Raw genomic sequence first — 18,974 nt, 5'->3', positions numbered from 1 at the left:
CGCTCATCCCCACCCCCTTTCCTGACCGGCCGGGTAGAGTGCTCGGATAAGGGTCTGATATGGACCTAGGGGGGGACCCGCTTCCCCTTTAACTCCATACCAGGCGACGGGGCCAGCGACGCTTCCTTCACTAGTCCTGGCTACCTGGAGCCACGTTCAAAATGAACGGACTTTCCTCCGTGTGTGGGCAAGTCCGTTAATTTCAAAAGTACGGCGGATAGTCCTAGGACTTAGTCCGCCGCAAAAGTACAGTGTGTGGGCAGGTAGCTCGTTCAGACAGTCCGGCGGTTTGTCCGCCGGATAGTCTGATACGTGTGTTCGCGGCATAATACTTCCCTCTTCCAAGATGGACAATGCTGCTGTCCAAAAGTGTGTCTCTGTTAGTCCTCTATCCAGAATGCAGACACCCTCAGACAGGAAGTGTGTTACTGGCTAGATCACCATGAGAAGATAAAGCTGAAAAGCCTTTCTTGGTTGAGTGAGGCACTGGTAGTGCAACCCTGGCCTCACAGCTGCATCCTGGAAAGGCTATGTCACCAGTGCCTTCCTGGGATCGTCATCTGTAAACAGTAATCTCACCAAGTTCTTGGGGGGGGGGGGGCATCCCCCTCCCTCAGATAGGAAACAAACCCAGAATCCCAGGCAGAGTTTCAGAAAGAAAATTGACATGGATTTATCAACCCTTTGTGAAAATGGCCTCCAAGGGAAGAACGATGAGGAAAAAGATAAATAAGGTATGCATGTGGTAATTAAGTTTGTATGGCTGAAATCACACCGCATGCGATTTGTACAGCAATGCGGTGCGAATCACATGCGATGTCTGGCATCGCACTAGTGTGAACTGGCACTTAGAGGAAATGATTTTGGCGCACGGAATATCTGGCTATATGTCTGTTCTTTATCCCTCATATTTTATGTGAGTGGGCCTTTTATATCACCTGTAAAATGTAAGTTTTGAGCTTTAGAGGAGAGCATCTGGCAGAACAGCAGTGCAGCCAACAAAACACAACAATCGGCATGATTTGCTTAGAAAACAGATAAATACACCTCAGTACCTAAGAAGAAGGTCCCAGAGGTCTCATTTCCCCTTAATTATACACTACAAGGTGATTAAAATGTGTAAACAGGTAACAGGTGTGTCAAGTTTCAATCTCTGATGTCCGGACAGAAGGTGTAGAACGCTCGATCTCTAGAGGTCCTCTACCCACCTCATCCGCACATGTATCCTGTCCTCTACTGACCCTCCTGATAATTAAAAGATATTTTATCGTTCTGTGTGATGTACGACCGTGTATTCTTCTAGCAACTTGTTCAGTGGGTACATTTTTCCTGCAAATGAGCGCAGAGATCAAGCATATCAGCAATGCCTTCATTCTTAAAACAGAGCTATAAAAGGAAAAGGGTTTTTTCCCGTTTTGGATAGAGTTGGGCCCCTTTTTATATGGGTGTTCTGTTTGTCCGGTTTTTTTACCCCTCCGTTGGCAGATGAAAAACGGACATCAATACATCTCTATGGAGAAACGGATGTAAACTGACGATTATCCTTTTACATCAGGATCCATTGGCATCATTGAAACAGATCAAAGCCCTATTTTAGTTCCATTAAAAAGATGGAACGAATGAAAAAACGGAAAAGTAAAACGGACAAATGGTCCATTTTTTCCATTGGTAGTGGCTGTAAAAAAAAAAAGAAAAAAAAAAAACTGATAAAAAACTGGATGTTTTTTCTTTGAAAAAGTGACTGAACTGATAAAACAAATCAGAACACCAAAAGGACCCTAATGGGAAGGTTTTAAAGCCCTCTCAGGGTTTTTTGCCATCTTGTCCCATGGGGGAGATTTCCCTTCACAAAGTTGGAGGGATTTCCTCTTACTTCCTAAGTGAGGGAAACCCAGGGTGTCAACTCATTGGAAGATTTCAACTCTTTTACTGTTTTGGTGTCAACCCAATATCTGGGATTTTCTTTTACCTTCACTTTTGAGGATAACAGGACAAACAGAGCGTAAATCTCCCGATAGGGGGCACAGAGAGCATTAAAGATGGACACTTATAATCCCTCTCCACTCAATCCAAAACTACAAGAATAAGGTTTGGTCTTTAGACCCCTTTCACACTGGGGTGCTTTGCAGGTGCTACAGCGATAAAACTAGCGCCTGTAAAGCGCCCTGAAAGAGCCACTGTTGTGTCTCCAGTGTGAAAGACCCCCCCCCCCCGAGGGCTTTCACACTGGAGCGGTGCGCTGGCAGGATGCTAAAAAAAAGTCCTGCTAGCAGCATCTTTGGAGCAGTGTATACACTTCTCCTTCACCACTCCTGCCCATTGAAATCCTGCAGCAGCGCTTTGCAATGGTTTTAACCCTTTCTCGGCCGCTAGCGCGGGGTAAAAGCGTTTTCCCACCAACGCACCCACCGCCCCAGTGTGAAAGGGGCGTTAGTAACCATTTCATCTGGACTTCTGAACAAAAATGTATTTTTCAAGGTAGCACCTGTGTCCGTTTGTCTGAAAAGCTGCCATTTGGACTACCGTACATTTTTCCCAGGGAAGATGACCCCCATTGAGCTAACACCCCACAATATTATAATTGTGTATATATACACACACACATACACACACATTATATATATATATATATATATATATATATATATACACACACACACACATACACACACACACGCGCCTTAGTCACATGAAGCTCTAGTTCTACATCAAGGCCTTGTTCACACAGGCATATTTAAAGTGTTACTAGACCCAGCATTCACTATATCTGGTCTCCCACAGTACACAGAATTTTAGTAAATATAAACTGCTGAATACCTTTTTTCATCAGCAGGGTATGCTGTCTTGGGACTTCTATCAGTGCCTGGTTAAAGCTTTAGGAGGCGTTTTCATACTTCTGATCACCCTCCCAAAAAAAAAGAAAAAAAGAAAAAACTCTCTAGCAATACACACAAAACAGAGCATGTGCAGCCTGACTCCAGTAACTCTGTCTTATCTTGACATGTTTTGGGGCCAATGCAAGAAGAGGAGGATCCGAGAAGACAGGATCAAACAGCCTTTCTAAACAATGCAGAGGATTAACCCTTTGGGTTCCACAGTGAGTATAACAACCATGGTTTACTGCATATTCAGACCGATTTTACCGTTGCAGGTTTAATAACACTAAGCATACACCTGTGTGAGGACCTTGTTTTGCCTGTATAGGATACAGTGGCATTTTCTGCATCCACATGCAGACAATCCTGTTCATGTCAATTGGGACACAGCCACTACTCTCAATTTGACATCTGTGTGGGTGCATGTCCCAGAACATGCACTCTGTGTTCACGGACCTGCACCCGCACCTGCATGGCTGTCAAATTGGAAACAGTGGTCAAGCAGCTGTTGTGACATGAATGGGACTGTCTGCACACAGATGCAACACCTGTGTATCCCTTGCAAGCAAACATGGCCCTCACACAGGTGCATACTTAAAGAGGAAGTAAACCCTGATGAGTTTACTTCCTCTTTCATTCCCTGCAAAGGCAAAGCATAATGGATTACTATGCATCGCATAGTAATCCATTATGTGTCACTTACCTGACACAGAAGCTAGCAATGTCACCGCTGTCCCCTGTAGTCCGGCGCATCCATGTTCTCGGTGGGGTCTCGCTGCTCCGCCGCTGTCATTCGGCGAAGCCGCGATGACATCACTCCCGCGCATGCACACGGGAGCCGACACGCGCGCCATCTTCGTCGTTGACGGTGCCGCGCTCAGTGCGCCTGCGTGCCACTGTCTACGGCGCATGCCTTTCGGCAAATATCTCCTAAACCGTGTAGGTTTAGGAGACATTTCTTGGACCTACAGGTAAGCCTTAATCTAGGCTTACCTGTAGGTCAAAGTGTGTTGTAAGGGTTTACAACCAATGCATGTGTGGACTAGGCCCAAATCAGGCCCATGGAGGAGTCAATTTTTTTTCTTTTACGAAGAGTTTTATTAATAATCAAACCAGCATATTAGATTGACAAATTCAATGGTTACATCTCAAAGAAACATAATACAAATAAAAAGAGGGAAAAACAAGATAAAGAATAAGACTTGAGACCTATAGGTTCCAGGCCAGGAGATATATAACATCTAAAAGTTAAAAATTATAGTCAGAAATATCTGGAGACTCCGAGAAACGCTGCATGAAGTAAAGAATGAAAATGTCAACATTAATAATAAATGAAGCCTGCCACAAACCCAGTTGCATTCAACATGCTTGTATATAACAATTAGTAAAATACAATAAAGCTAGAAAACTAGCAGCATAACCATCCCTCCCAGGCCTACGCTTGGTGGCCCGAGTAATTAGGTGGAAGAAAGGGAGATGAAATTAGAGAGGAAAAAAGAAAAAAAAGAAGAAAAGTGGGAAATGTAAAAGGAAAAAGAACACATTAAATCGAGAGGAGGGTAGCATCCAATCTAGAGGGTTGAGAATAAGCAACCCACGGAATTTATTGTGTGTGTCTAAAAGGATAGCTGTCAGTTATTCGTTTACCATAATAACGTTCATTCGGTTTTTAACCGCCTCAAAACTGAGTACAGGCTATTTCCATGCCCTTGCTATAATTAACTTAGTTACAGTAAAAAGATGCCGTGCCAGCTGGCGCTCTGGGCTAAGCAATTCTGCAATTGGTTTGCATACAAGAGCTTTATAGGGGTCCCATTTGAGATCAATATGGAATAGGTTGAGGAGAAGAGTGTAGATTCTGACCCATAACCTGCATACCTTTGAACATGTCCACCAGATGTGCGCTAATTTGCCCTCCGGAGAGCATCCTTGGAAAGGAGAGTAGGTTGGAATAAAGCGGGCCAGCCTGGTCGGTGTATAACACCACCTGTAAAGTATCTTATCTGCATTTTCTAGAATAAAAAAATTTTTTGAGCACTTGGATAATGCTATACTCATGGTCTGCCAGTCCTCTGGATCCAATTGTCTTCCCAACTCTGCCTCCCACTGAAAATAAGGTCTTACCAGTAGCTTTTTAAAGGAAATTATTGATGAGTAAATCAATGATATTAAGCCTGAGGAGTGAGGTCGTGCTCTACAAAGGCTTTCAAAGGAGGTCAAGGTGTACAGGGTGGGATGAGATTTTATAAGCTGCTGGAGGAAGTGCCACAGCTGTAGATAACTATAATGCTCTTGCAGGGGGATATCATGGGAGGAACGTAAAGCATCAAACGCCACTATTCTATTAGGGGTGAACAGAAAATTGATATCGACAAAACCATTAGCGGTCCATTTTGAAGAGAACTTCTGGGGATTGAGGCACCCCGGAGAGAATAATGGGCAATGCAGGAGACGGAGTAGGGGGAAATGAGCCGGAATAAAGCGCACAGAAAATGTAACTGAATCCCACAGACGAAGAGAATGGGCCAAGCAAAGTCCGATCGTGGTTGGGCAATGTATAGAAAGGGGGCCAGGGCAAAGAGGAGACTGGTACTGGGTAAGAGTCCACTAAATCAATGGTAGCCCATAGTGGCATTTGGCTTTTCTCATGGAGGTGAGACAATAGGTATGTTTGCTGCTGTATAATACGCTTGCAGGTTGGGGACCGAGAAGCCACCATTAATCTTACAGACATATAAGACTTGCTTGTTAATTCTTGGTTGGGTGGAACCCCACAGAAACTTCAAGATTTTGCATTGATGTATACATAAAACATGTAAATGGACTGGGACCTGCAGAACTCAAAAGAAATATAACAGTTTTGAAATATATGACATACGAACTGCCACTATCCTCCCAAACCTTTATAACAGGAGATGGGTCCAAGAGGACAACATATCTGATAGTTTTCTAAATAAAGGGGGGAAGTTGGCCTGATAAAGTTCTACATACGTCGGGGTGAGACGTATCCCCAGATAAGGCAAAGAGGGTAGCCACTGAAACAGGAAGGCTTCTTTTACAATCTCCAACTCCAAATGAGGCAAATTAATTGATATAGCTTTCGACTTGGTAGAGTTGATAGATACACCTGAGAAGGACACAAAAGTGAAAGCAAATTAGGTAGTGAGATTCTAGGGTCAGTTAAGGTCATCAGGATGTCATCCGAAAATGATATCTTATGAGGAGAGCCTGCTACCTCAACACCTGTTATGTCTGGATGAGAAGGAACCGCCTCCGCCAAAGGATTCAAAGCCAAGATAAATGAGAGTGGAGAGAGTGGGCAGTCTTGACGGGTTGGATTCAATTTTCTCAATTCAACCAGTGGTGGCAGCATGATACTCTGGAGACACTTCTCTGTAGGAAGCCATTTAAGACTTGTGATGGTAGAATAAATGCAGCAAAACACAGAGGAAATCTTGGAATGAAACCTGATGATTTGTGCCTGCAAACCTTGTGAGAAGAATTATCTTCCAGCAAGACAATGACCCCCAAACAAGAATCCAAAACTACACCAGTAGGTCTTAAAAAAAATGTTAATGATCCGGAGTCCTGGTCTAGAACCTGACATAATTGGAACAGATTTGCAAAAGAAGAATAGGGGGAAATAGCACAAAAAGGCATGTATTAAATACTGACTGAAAGATGATATGTGTGTGTGTGTTGCTTCTGGTTAATGAAAAATAAAATAAAGTCCTATAGCAATAAAACCTATAAAAGGGGTGAACACTTTTTCTTGGCACTATATGTATGTATTTTTCTAACAGAAAATAACATGTCCAAGTTAAATATGCAAGAATTCAGCAGAATAGTTTTAATTGTCAAAATACTCCCACCACCAGCTTTTATACACAGCTCATGCAGGTGGACTTACAGACTTACAGAGATTCAAGGTCAAAGAAGCATTCAGGCACAAAGAGTTATTACACAGCTTATACACAGTGTGCCAATGTCTTTAGTTTTTTGCATAAAAATAACACCGATATTAGTTTATCACATTTCAAAATGAATGAAGATGTTGCACAGCACCTCAGTATTTACCATCTCCCGCACGCCAAACTTTCAAGTTTGGGGCATGAGGAAGAGTAGCAACACTTTAGTAAAGTACACTTTCATTAAGACTTAAGCATTAAAAAGGACAATACCTGGTTAAACAGTTACACTTTTTTTTTTTCTTTTAACCAGGCCTTGTCCTTTAATTCTAAACCCTTTATAAAAAGGTTACTCTCTCAGGGATTTTAGCACAGAAGATAGTTCAGTCTAAGCTTCAACCATGAAGCTTATTATCCTAGGTATGTGCTTACTGTGCTATTCTCCTGTCAAATCCCAACCTACTGGAACCCCAGAGATCTCAGAAGCCAGAACCAGAGAATCCACTCAAGGGATTTACAAACCAGCCTGATCAGTCTGCAACGTCTCCTCTGACCTGTGGTATGAAATTTATATGGCCTTATGAAGGACAGTATAGATTTAACCACTACATGGAGGTCTTACCTTGGAGTCTTTAAAACATATTAGAAGCCTGTCAGTGAGTAAACCCACCGGGTGATAACTTTTGGCAGGATGCGATCATTCAAGTGGAACTCTAGATTTTGTCTTTAACCTATCAAGCTTATAGTGAAACTATATAGTCATTGAATGAAAATAGGAACGGGTGCTAATACAACCTTAATAGCAGGCTTTAAAATAATAAACGAAAAAGTCCATGAATAGATGCGATACATCGCACACCAAAAAAATGCGTGATCTTCTATACTCTGGTGAGTGATTTTCCAATGGAACACCAAATGCCACCATCACTGTGAGAAGTGCAAACTTGCCGTCACTCCAATGACCTCTAAATAAAGGTCAACAAGCGCCTTGGGGTATTTGATGAGACATCCAAATTGATCATAACCTCTCCTTTAGATCCTCCAATAGTGTCCTAAATGTGTCATCCTCTCTCCAAAGGTTATCACCACAATAAACCAAAGAAAGTACTATTGTGTAGTATTTTATTGTACCAGATTTTAAAGATGACAAAAATACATTGTACTCACTTGTGTCCGTGCCCTAACTCGGCACAAATGTATACAGCCTCCAGAGATCAGTGTGCGTTCCACCAACAGGAAGTTTGGTGGACGTTACGTCAATCGTCATTTCCCCTGTGGACCCTTTCCTTTCCTTCACTTTCTGTTCATAGCCAGAAACAGGAAGTCAGAGGAAATTCCCAGTTGCCCCCAGTGTCACCAGAACTTAGGCTCCCATTGGAAGATTTTCGCATTATTCCTATTCTGGGGGTAACCCAAAATTTGGGATTTTCTTTTACTGTCCCTTTCAGTGGTAACAGTAAACAGGAAAAACAAAGAGGGTGAATCTCCCCAACAGAAACAACCATAACTGCTTTACTTCCAGAACAGTTACAGTGTTTGCAGTGCAGACTCACAGCAATGGTCCAGACACTGGTACATGAAAATATTTTGGATGAATTTTGTAGGCAACCATCCATCCCCATGAAACATGCACTACAATTAAATGCATCTCTGGATTAAAAAAAACAAAAACGGAAGCACCAGGATAAAATACATTAATGTGAACTGTGCCTGTCCTTAAAGTGGTTGTATCCCCATTCTGAACATTTTACTTTACCATGAACAATTGCAGGTTATGCTCTGGTTTTCAAATGTTTAATCTCTTCTTACCTGCTTGCTTTGCGAGTAATCATTATTTTTTTTGTTTTAATGACGTCACCGACGCATGCCGTCTGCCCTAATTTTCCGGCCCGCTAATGCTCCTGGACAAATGCTGGGTCTATGTCGGGGCTTCATCAATTCCTAGTGTTGGCGTCAGCCCCGAGTTCCTCCTTCCCCATTGAGAAGCTGGGCAGCAGTAGGATCGGCTCCTATTGGCTGGACACGGTTTCCATAGCAAATGGAAACTAAAACAAGGCTTGGTTTTGGGGAATAATGCGCACACGCAGGATTTTGGCCACAGCTATGTAGTGAGGGCGGAAATAAATAACTGCAAGGATGTGGAAGGCACTAGTTGTAATGGCGGTGGCGAGATCCAAGCTGGAGAGTTCACAAAAAACTTTATTCTAACAAGTAAGAAGATTTGGCATACTATATGCGGCACTTTGATTGAAAACAGCAAAATTAAGTTATATATTGCCAATTTGTAGTTACAGTCTCAGGAGTTTACTACCTAATGCAAAAGGCATAGATATAAGCACTACAGGTTTATCCATAAAAAAACTCTTTTTGCATTTGTGTTTTTTTAGTGTTTGAGCATTTTTGCAGCTGAAAAACACTTCAAACCCACTAGTTCGGAGTTCTTTTTCCCAGCCAGAAAATGCCCCTGCCAAAAAACACTGATAAAAGCCTTTGTGTGCATGGACACATAGGATAAAATGCTGGGGAGTTTACTGGCTGCTGAAAAAAATGCCCGAAGCCATAAACAGTAGCTGTAAAAACGACTAGTGTGCATGAGGCCTTACTTCAGCGACTATGCCCAAGTTTGATGAAATCATTTTTCCAGTATGTTGCTCTCAATCTGTTGCATACAAGTAGATAGCATTTCCTTTGTTTCACTTCTTTTAGAGATCACTCCCTAGAATTGATGCAAGAGGGTGTCGTTCCGGCAGCCCACCGGCTTAGAGACAGCAGCCCCTGAACAATAATGGTGCCGTGAGAAAATCAGAGAATGTGTTGTCAGGGGGAGTACTGTGATCTCTCGTGAGAAGTGATTAATGCCTGTGGTAATCATCACTTAGCATACATGCACTAAAAGGGAGTAGGTTCTTGTACAGCTTTTCTTTAGTTACTGTGTTTAGGACTGTATAACAGTCAGGAAAGACTGCAAATGCAGGTTAAAAAAAACAAACAGTCTAAAGCTCACTTTCTTCAAAAAGTACAATGTAAATAACTCAAAATCATTGTAACTTCCATTTAAATATGAAAAATATCTGACACCAAGCCCAGTTTAAGAATGTTTTTTTTAAAAAGTGCTTTATTTTACCTTGTCACGTAATCAGTGCTTGCTGCCATGTGACATAACGCGCCCTAGACTTGTCATACAGGTCCGGAGGGCAAAGATAGGTCCAAAAATATCTCCAGAAATTCTGTAACTGCAAACATTCTACACCTAACAGCACTACAAATAAACTATTACTGTCCTGGCTGCAAATGATCTATACTTATATACAGCCAGCCAATCTTGTAACTTACACACCTCTGTCTGTCAAATTAAAAAGCCAGAAAGGCCACCGTTTTTAATGCAAAACTAAAAAAGATTATTAAAAACACCAAATATAAACAAAAACATTAAATTACTAATTGTTAGAGCATCTTTTTTCAACCTTTTAAAACAGAGGAACCTTTCAGAAAACGTTCCATTCTTAGGGAACCCCTGGAAAAAAATGACTATATCTACAACTCATGATCAGGGCAGGACTTGCCATTGGGCTTGACTGGGCTCAAGCCCATGGGCCCCTCCAAATAAGGGGCCCCGCTGAGATACTCGGCTCAGCTCCGCTCACAGTCATGCCCAGTCCCGCCCTATGATGGACATAACACAGGGACTGGACGTGAACGTGAGCCAAGCCGAGTACACTCGGATACTCTCTGCGCCGCTCGGGGACTGCGACAGGACCCAAGAGCCGCCAAGAGGACCCGAGAGCTGCCGAGATGTATCACGGTGACGCCATTTTTAAACTTCAAGACTGCAATGACAAAGGCTTCACTGACAAGGCTGCAGATGGATGGACAAGGCTGCAGATGGACACTGATAAGGGTGCATTGATGGGCATTTAAATGTAAGTTTTTTTCCTTAAACTTCCCTCCTAAAAGTTTTTTTTCCTTAAAATCCCCATCTAAACTTCGGGTGCGTGTTATACGCCGGTGCGTGTTATATGCCGATAAATCTGATAATGTATAGAAGGTAGGGCCCGAAAATGACTCATGCCCAGGGGCCCCCACCACCCTAAGTCCTGCCCTGCTCATGATACATTAGTGTGATGGGCAGTGGGAAGAATGCAAATAGCTAAAAAGATAACTGGTGTCAGTGGGAACTTATTTTAGAGCCAGAAATTGCTCAAGGAACCCCTAGCAACCTCTGGAGGAACCCTCATCAAGAAACCCTGGGTTAGAGGGATAAAAACAAATCAGCAGGGAAATAATATTTAAGGGGAGAAGGCAAAGAAGTAGTTATTAGGGATGTTTAGGGTAAACTAGGAGTTTTATTTTTTCACTTGTGAGGTTGCTTTCAGGGTTGATTTTGACATGCGTCTAAATCTCCCTTTCCTCTGAAGCCTGGTCTGCATTCAGAGGCTATTGACAGGCAATGAGGCAGTGCTGCGACACCTCCTCACTGCTAGTGTAACCCCGTTTTTAAAGAAAGTTTGTGGCGCTTCCCATTTGCTTAAGTGTTGATTTTGGCAGCTTGCCGATCACTACATGTTGCCGGTTAAGGGGAGGGGCGTTAGTGGGGAGGCAAAAAGGCAGCACACCACGCAATGTAACAATGTTATAACAATATTACTACCCCTTTTAGTTTTTTGTTGTACTTGTGATCTATCTTGCTTCTGAACAGCGTTTATAAAAACTATGTTCGATGGTCTGTTTTTTTTTGCTTGCTCTCAAATTCACTATGTACATTATGACAATAAAAATGGAAGTCCATGAAGACAGAAAGGATGTCTCAGTGAACATCCAGAATCTGGATATTATGGTTTGAGCCGCTTTCAGGCAATGCCTGAAGATCACAGATTTCAAGTGTTTCCTGGATCCTAGGATCACGAACAAGATTACAATTTCAGGAGAGCCAATAATGTGGGTGCATTGTGCAAAAAAAACGTAAACTCTTTATTCCATAAGGTATTGGAAGCAGATATCAGAAGAGGAGAGGGGCAGGCGGTGTAAATAAAAGTGAGGCTTTTGTAATTCTTCTAATAGTTAGATTTGTAGGAAGCATACATTGGCAAGAAAACTTTTGTCTTAGGACTTAGGTCTGGATAAAAGAGCAGTCCTGTTTACTGCCAGTTTTAATGGTTAGAGGGAAGGATAAGGGTCATTTATCTAAATTCTGTCTGTGGGGTCCCTGTACAAGACCATGACTAGAGATAAACATCTCAAAAATCTATTTGTGAGAAAGAGACTAAAAGGACTAGTGGATCAAGGCAAATGCCTTCTCAGCATCTACCAAGTAAAGGCATAAGGAGATTGATGGTTCTCTGGTTTCCCTGTCAGATACAAAACCCAGTCTGGTCCAGATGGATTAGGCATGGCAGAATATGTATCCATCTGGTGTCTATTATTTTGGCATATAAGCAAACGTCTATGTTTATTGGAGATATTGGTATGAAGCAAGTAGCTTTCTCATTTAGAACAGTAATAAGGACATCTTAGGCCAAGAGTCTGAGGGACAGTTGCCAACTCATATAAAGAAGGGGGCAAGAAGATCTTGAAAGGTTTTTTAAAACCTAATTGTGAATCACTCGGTCCTAGACTTCTCTGCTGTCACCGACAACGACAGAGCTTTTAGGAATTCCCTGTCCATTAACACAGCATTTAAAGCCTTTTTCTCATCAGAGAAAGCTATTTGGAGGAAGGTTTCAAACACGCAAGAGGATATCTTTGCTTCTCAGTCATCAGGTGGTAACTCATCAAATTTAGCCTTGGTGATATACAATATAAATAAGGTAATATAAAATGTCCTCAAGGTCTCAACTATAGTAGCAGTGCGATTCATAGCGTCATTGTGGCTTTTGATCCTATGTACATGGACGAAATGCAGTTCAACCAAATATTCAGTCGTTTTTCTAGAATTCCATGTTGAAAGAGGAGAACAGCCACACAACATACATGGATACAAATGTACATTTTAAAGAAGGGAAAAAATTTTATTTAGAACTCTGGGGTCAATCAGTCCCATTTACAGGTCAACAGTCACGTCGTAGGAGACAAATTCTGTCTTTGACAACAAAATTAAAAACCAAAAAAAAATGGTTTTATTTTTTTGTGCACAATAGCTATGGGATTTGTCCATCCCTGTGAACTTCGTTACTAATAAACTGTACTTTCTGCTACAATAGCACATGCACAAACACACAAAGGCAAAGGAATTTTTAACTGTGCTTGAGTATTACAATATTTGTGTGCTTCCTTATAGTGCAGCCTGGTTGGGTAAAGCTCAAATAAAATATCTCTCTAATAAATGTAAGGACATAAGCTAACCACTTCAGCTCCGAAAAATTTACCGCCCTTCATGGCCAGGCTACTTTTTGCGATACAGCACTGCATTACTTTAACTGACAATTGCGTGTCGTGTGACACTGTACCCAAATAAAACTGGTCTTTTTTCCCCACAAATCGAGCTTTCTTTTGGTGCTATTTTGAACGCCGCTGCATTTTTTTTGCGCTATAAAACAAAAAAAAGGCCAACAATTTAGAAAAAAAAAAAAGACAATTTTTTTTATACTTTCTGCTATAAAACATATGCAAAAAAATTTAAAACAAATTTCTTCATAAATTTAGGCAATATGTATTCTGCTACATATTTTTAGTATAAAGAAAAAAAAAATTATAAAAAAATTATATATATATCCCTATAAAGTGTATATTGATTGGTTTGCGCAAAATCAATGTCTACAAACTATGGGATCTTTTTTCCTGTGTTTTATTTATTTTTATACTAGTTATAGTGGCAATCAGCAAATTATTGAAGGACTGTGATATTGCGGGACTTTGATATTGCGGCGGACAGTCTGACACTGACACTTTTTGGGGACCGGTGACAATAATACAGTGATCAGTGCTAAAAAATAGGCTGGGAAGGGTTTAAACATCTAGGACAATTAAAGGGTTAACTGTGTGCCTAGCTAGTATGCTTGTGTACAGTGGGAGGTGCTTTTACTAGGGGATGACGTGGATCCATGTCCCTGCTTTGCAGGACAATAGGATCCATGCCTTCCCTACGGGCAGAATGGTGATCTTTCTTGTTTACACAGGCAGATTGCCATTCTGCCTCTGTGCTGAATGATCGATGGGTGCCGGCAGACAGTGATTTCCCGGTACCCACAGATCAACTCCCGCTGTGTATAACCATGGCGGGAGAGGGCTGCGGCAGCACACCTGCGCGTCTCAGATCCAGAAGTGTCTGATCATGTACTAGGTACATGATCTGGTGCAGCAGTGCCACCTTGCCGCCGTTTAAACAAGTTTTACAGGCAGCAAGTGGTTAGAGAAGTTAGCCATCAGCTACAAGTTTATGGTTAGCAACCACTGACGTCTATGTTTAGTATCCTCCCAAGTGTTGAAAATAACTTGTGATGTATTAGTCAGTACTCACCTAACTATAAAAAGTGAACATGGTGATAGAATGTATGGTAAACAAGCAACACCCAGATAAAAAAGGTTTCTGGGTTACAGCGCTACTTTAAGGCTCGGTTCACACTGCTGCCACTTGGGATCTGACTTGTGAGACCACAAGTTGCATGACATGTGAAATCTCATGTTGGTCAATGAGAGCTGTCTTAATTAGCACTACTGAAGTCGCTCCGATTTTAGAAAAGGCTCCCGTATTACTTCAAAATGACTTCTATCCGACGTGTGCCCATATACTTTAATGGAAGTCGCCTCCAGGTTGGATCCTCATCTATATTGAGGCGATTTAGATACGAAGATTACCCAGGCATTCCATGCGGTGTAGCCCCTCTCTCGCTTAAAAGTCGCATTAAAGTAGTAGTAAAGTTGCATAAAGTTGCCAGGAAGTCGCCTAGCAAAGTCACATCATATGTCACGTGACTTTCAGGTTGTAGTAGTGTGAACCGAGCCTTAACCTAGACACTTTCATAAGCCATGTTCAACCTGAGGTTATAGGGCTAGAATTGTCTCCAGTCCTCCCCACAACAACCAGTCAGACTCTCTCATCTAGTATGCAAGGTTAAGAGAGAACCAGCACTGTTGATAAAGGATAGCACAGACTGAAGGGGCTAATACTCTCTTTAGAAACTTCCATAAATTTACAGCAAAGCAACTCATCAACGCTTCATCAGTAATAATCAGCTTGCAGGATAATACATAATCATTAGTGAGTATACTCTTCCAAAACAGCTCAACCTCTGCAACCCTCTTCCAGCAGTGTTCATCACTCCTGCAACACTAGTCACATCTGCAACCCCTGAAACTCTTATGACAATGCTCAGTCTGCCCCCTTGCCTCCCCTCTTCCAACGAGGCTGACATCTGAATCCCTGCCACCCTCTTCCAAAACGGTTTACCCCACAACTCTCTTCTACCGCTAGTCCCTGCAAATAGTCAGGCTGCAGTCCTCTTCCCTTTTTGCTTACCTAGCGTTAGGGTAGGACTCCTGCTATTGCTGCCAGAGGTACTAGTGGCTGCGGTGCTAAGGTGTAGGCAAATAACTTATCCACAGCTTTCCATAGCAAGCCCAGGTCAAAATAACTGCACAAAGGGCAGTGATGCCCAGAAGTAATATTATTATACAGACTTTATATAGCGCCAACAGTTTGTGCAGCGCTTTACAATATAAAAGGGAGGCAATACAGTAACAATCAAATTCAATACATGAGGGTTAGGACTGCTCCTGGGAGCTTACAATCTAATAGGGAGGGGCTGGTGGAACAAAAAGGTAATAACTGTGAGAACTGAACTGATGGGAGGAATAGAAGATTTAAATATTAGATGAAGGCAGAATAGGCTTCCCTGAAGAGATGAGTTTTCAGGGATCACCTAAAAGTGGACAGAGTAGGAGATAGGCAGACAGATTGGGGTACAGAGTTCCAGAGGATGGGAGAGGCTCTAGAGAAGTCCCGAAGAGGAGCATGGGAGGAGGAGACAAAGGATAACTGGAAGGTGAATTGAGGTGCAACAAGCGGTGATTCTGATGACCTGGCAGGAGGAAAGCTGTAGACAAGTTGTGACCCAGTGGTTGATAAAAATTATTTAATACACTAGTAGGGACACAGACCGCACCAAAAAATTCTATACTTTTGGCTGGTAAGCATGTTTGTACTGATGTATTTAATATGCTGGTAATTGTAAGATTTTATTTAGGGTAGTAGGATATATTGTTGTTCTATACAGGGAACCACAAGTTGCTTGCAGAGATTTTATACTGATCTTGGCTATTTATCCAATATACAGTATGATATTTCTACGCAACAAAAAATCGAATGGATTATAAACAGTGCAGCTTAGTTTGCAGCTCAAAGATAGAGTCACATTTACGTATTTTAAATAACACAAATAGCAGTAGAAAAAAAAGTAACAAGATTCAGTATACGGAGGTCTAATTGGTTGGTATAGGATACTAAGCCCATATAGTGTTTCAGAAGTCAACCACCAAGGGAGTGATAAAGCAATTGTGTTTATAAGAAAAGTACTATTTCAATTGGTCTTACACAATTGTGGAACTTTAACAGCCAACATAATCACCAAAATAAAGTAACAAGAGACTGGCAGCCTTTGTGTGGTTTGTCTTCATTAAACATTTACATTACATCATGCTTCCAAAATAGATCTGTGCAGATTAGATTGAGGACTTCATTTGAACACATACATAAGAATGAATAGTAACAAAAGGGTGTACCTGTTGGCGTACATATATGTAAAGTGAAAAGTAAAACAGTACCAAATCATCACAGAGTACAATAAATGTTTGCTTTAAGAAACATGCAGAAACACTTACAACTTGTGTTTAAATTTATATTATAGGATATTTTTTTTCTTAAAATATAAAAAGGATGTTCTAATTACCTGCTCTGTGCAAAGATATTACAGACGGTGGGTGCTCAATTCCTCTTCTGAGTCCCCCCCAGCAAGCCATGTGCTAAGGGGGCACCATGTGGGCGCACTCCTAAGCTGGGCTGTAAGCATCCATTGGCACACACAGCCCCAGCGAGCCACACCCCTGCTCCCTCCCCACAGGAGTTTGACTGACAGCTGAAGGAGCCTATGCTCCTGCTGCCCTCAGTGTCTCCTGTGAGACCAGGAATGGCCTCATGATGGGGCACTATTCCTTCCACTGCTACCGTCAAAGGGAAGCTATCCCTTCCATTGATAACAACCATGGGGTACTATTCCTCCCACTGACACAGTCGATGGTCATTATTTCTTCCATTGATGTCAACCACAGGGCACTATTCCTCCTGCTAAAACCAAAAATGAGGTACTATTCCTTGTTAAAACTAATGATGAGGCAGTGTTTACTCCCACTGATGCCAGGACATTTTCTACTCACACTGGCCACAGTCCGGCTCCCATAAAGTCTGAAGGACAATAAACTGGCTCTTTGAAAAGTTTGGAGACTCCTGCTTTAGAACTTTAAAAAAAATGCAACCTCTGTGCCACTTCTGTAAACTTTTCGCCAGAGAGGATGCAATCATAACTTCATAAATGCCCACTGATTCCCCTCCTCCAGACTACTATACATGTCCCATGATTCCACGTGCCATTTTGCATGCATGACTTATCTAGTCCTCTCTGACAACATGTACATTTTGGTGCAGGCGGCATCATAAGGTAGGCTTATAGTCCTTCTGATAGGAGTCCGCAAGGGAACATAGGCACCTGGGAACAGGAAACCTAGGGCACAGTTAACTGTTGGACTATCCCAAATAGGGAGAAAGGAACATTTTTAATGAAGAAGCACAAACAAGGTAAGTGCTCAGGGCAGCTGCTAGAATTATTATAATTTAACAACACTTTAGAATTTATTTTCTGTACAACAGGTGGCTTGGTATATTCGTTAATTCATGTTTTGTGAAAGAAACCCTTGTGTGGGCAACTGGTGTATAAGTGAACTCTTCCTTTACTCAATAAAAAATGGGCTGCCACGCCCTAAAACTACAGTTTGGACTGTCGCAGCTCATTGTAAATGCACCTGCTACTTGAGTTTAATCACCCCAATCTCACAATATATGATATATTTGACTACATATAAAAACCACAAACAAAATAGTTGGTACCAAAATACAAAGGCTATTAAACAAAAACATGTCCCCATCAAAAATGGAACATACATTTCAGCACACCGATTCACATGGCCACCTGTTCAAAAGCCAAGACAGCTAATGGCATTTTTAACTAGAACCCCTTTATTTTTTCATTGCACCCCTTATTTCTATCGCAGTCATGTCATCCCTGATTCTCTGTGCTTCCCTATACAATGCAAGCAGATCATGGTTGGTGGAGGAGATCAGCATGGTGTTGTACATAGCTTCCAAAGAACATCACATTTAGCACATCTGTTAGATGGTTTCTCTCATTCATGTAAACCCATACATTCTACTAAAGAGCTTGGGTTTTTAAAAAACAGACTTGCTGGCTGGATGACCAGATGAAAATAGAAGAAAGAAAGCCTAAAAAGAGGAAACTAATGCAGCCTTCACATCTAAGAATTGGTAAGCTGCAATATAATAAATGTTTGTTTTTGGGCTTAAAAAAGCAGAAGTCCAGCTTGAGCTTTTTAGGCTGGACCTCTAATGCCGCGTACACACGACTGTTTTTTCCATCAGAATAAACTCTGATGGTTTTTCCGAGGGAGTTCCGCTGAAACTGACTTGCCTACACACGATCGCACCAAAGTCCGAACGTTTAGAATGCGATGACGTACAACACGTACGACGGGACTAGAAAAAGGCAGTTAAATAGCCAGTAGCCAATAGCTGCCCTTGTGTAGTTTTTGGTCCGTCGGAACAACATACAGACAAATGGTTTTCCCGATAGAACATGTTTTAAATCTTTCCGACGGAATCAGTTCCTATTTCTAGGTTGGTCAGAATTTAAAAAAAAAAAAAAAAAATAACTCAGCTGAAGCCCACACATGATCGGAATATCCAAAGAAATGATTCCGTCTGACTTTTTCTGCCGGAAAGTCTGACCGTGTGTACACGGCATAAGGGTCACAGGAGTGCACTTCATTTTGCACTCCTGTGACTCATTTTCAGTGGAGATCGGTCTGAAGTCCGCTCTCCGCAGACGTCACTGCCATCAGTCGAGGCCCTCCACAGCTCATCGCTCCAATGAGCGTAGAGAAGCAGACCAGGAGAGACGCTGACTGACAG

At 41.9% G+C, this 18,974-nt stretch overlaps 1 protein-coding gene across 2 annotated transcripts in view; it reads right to left on the bottom strand.

The window, feature by feature from the left end:
- Positions 1 to 18,974, bottom strand: part of CABLES1 (Cdk5 and Abl enzyme substrate 1) — a 170,979-nt gene that overhangs the window by 81,504 nt on the left and 70,501 nt on the right. The gene's annotated exons all lie outside the window — the stretch shown is intronic.

Source organism: Lithobates pipiens, unplaced genomic scaffold (genome assembly GCF_037356315.1).
Source record: "Lithobates pipiens isolate NorthernLeopardFrog02 unplaced genomic scaffold, aLitPip1_a1.2 Scaffold_19, whole genome shotgun sequence".
Lineage (NCBI taxonomy): Eukaryota > Metazoa > Chordata > Amphibia > Anura > Ranidae > Lithobates > Lithobates pipiens.
This window is presented reverse-complemented; position numbering and strand designations above follow the sequence as displayed.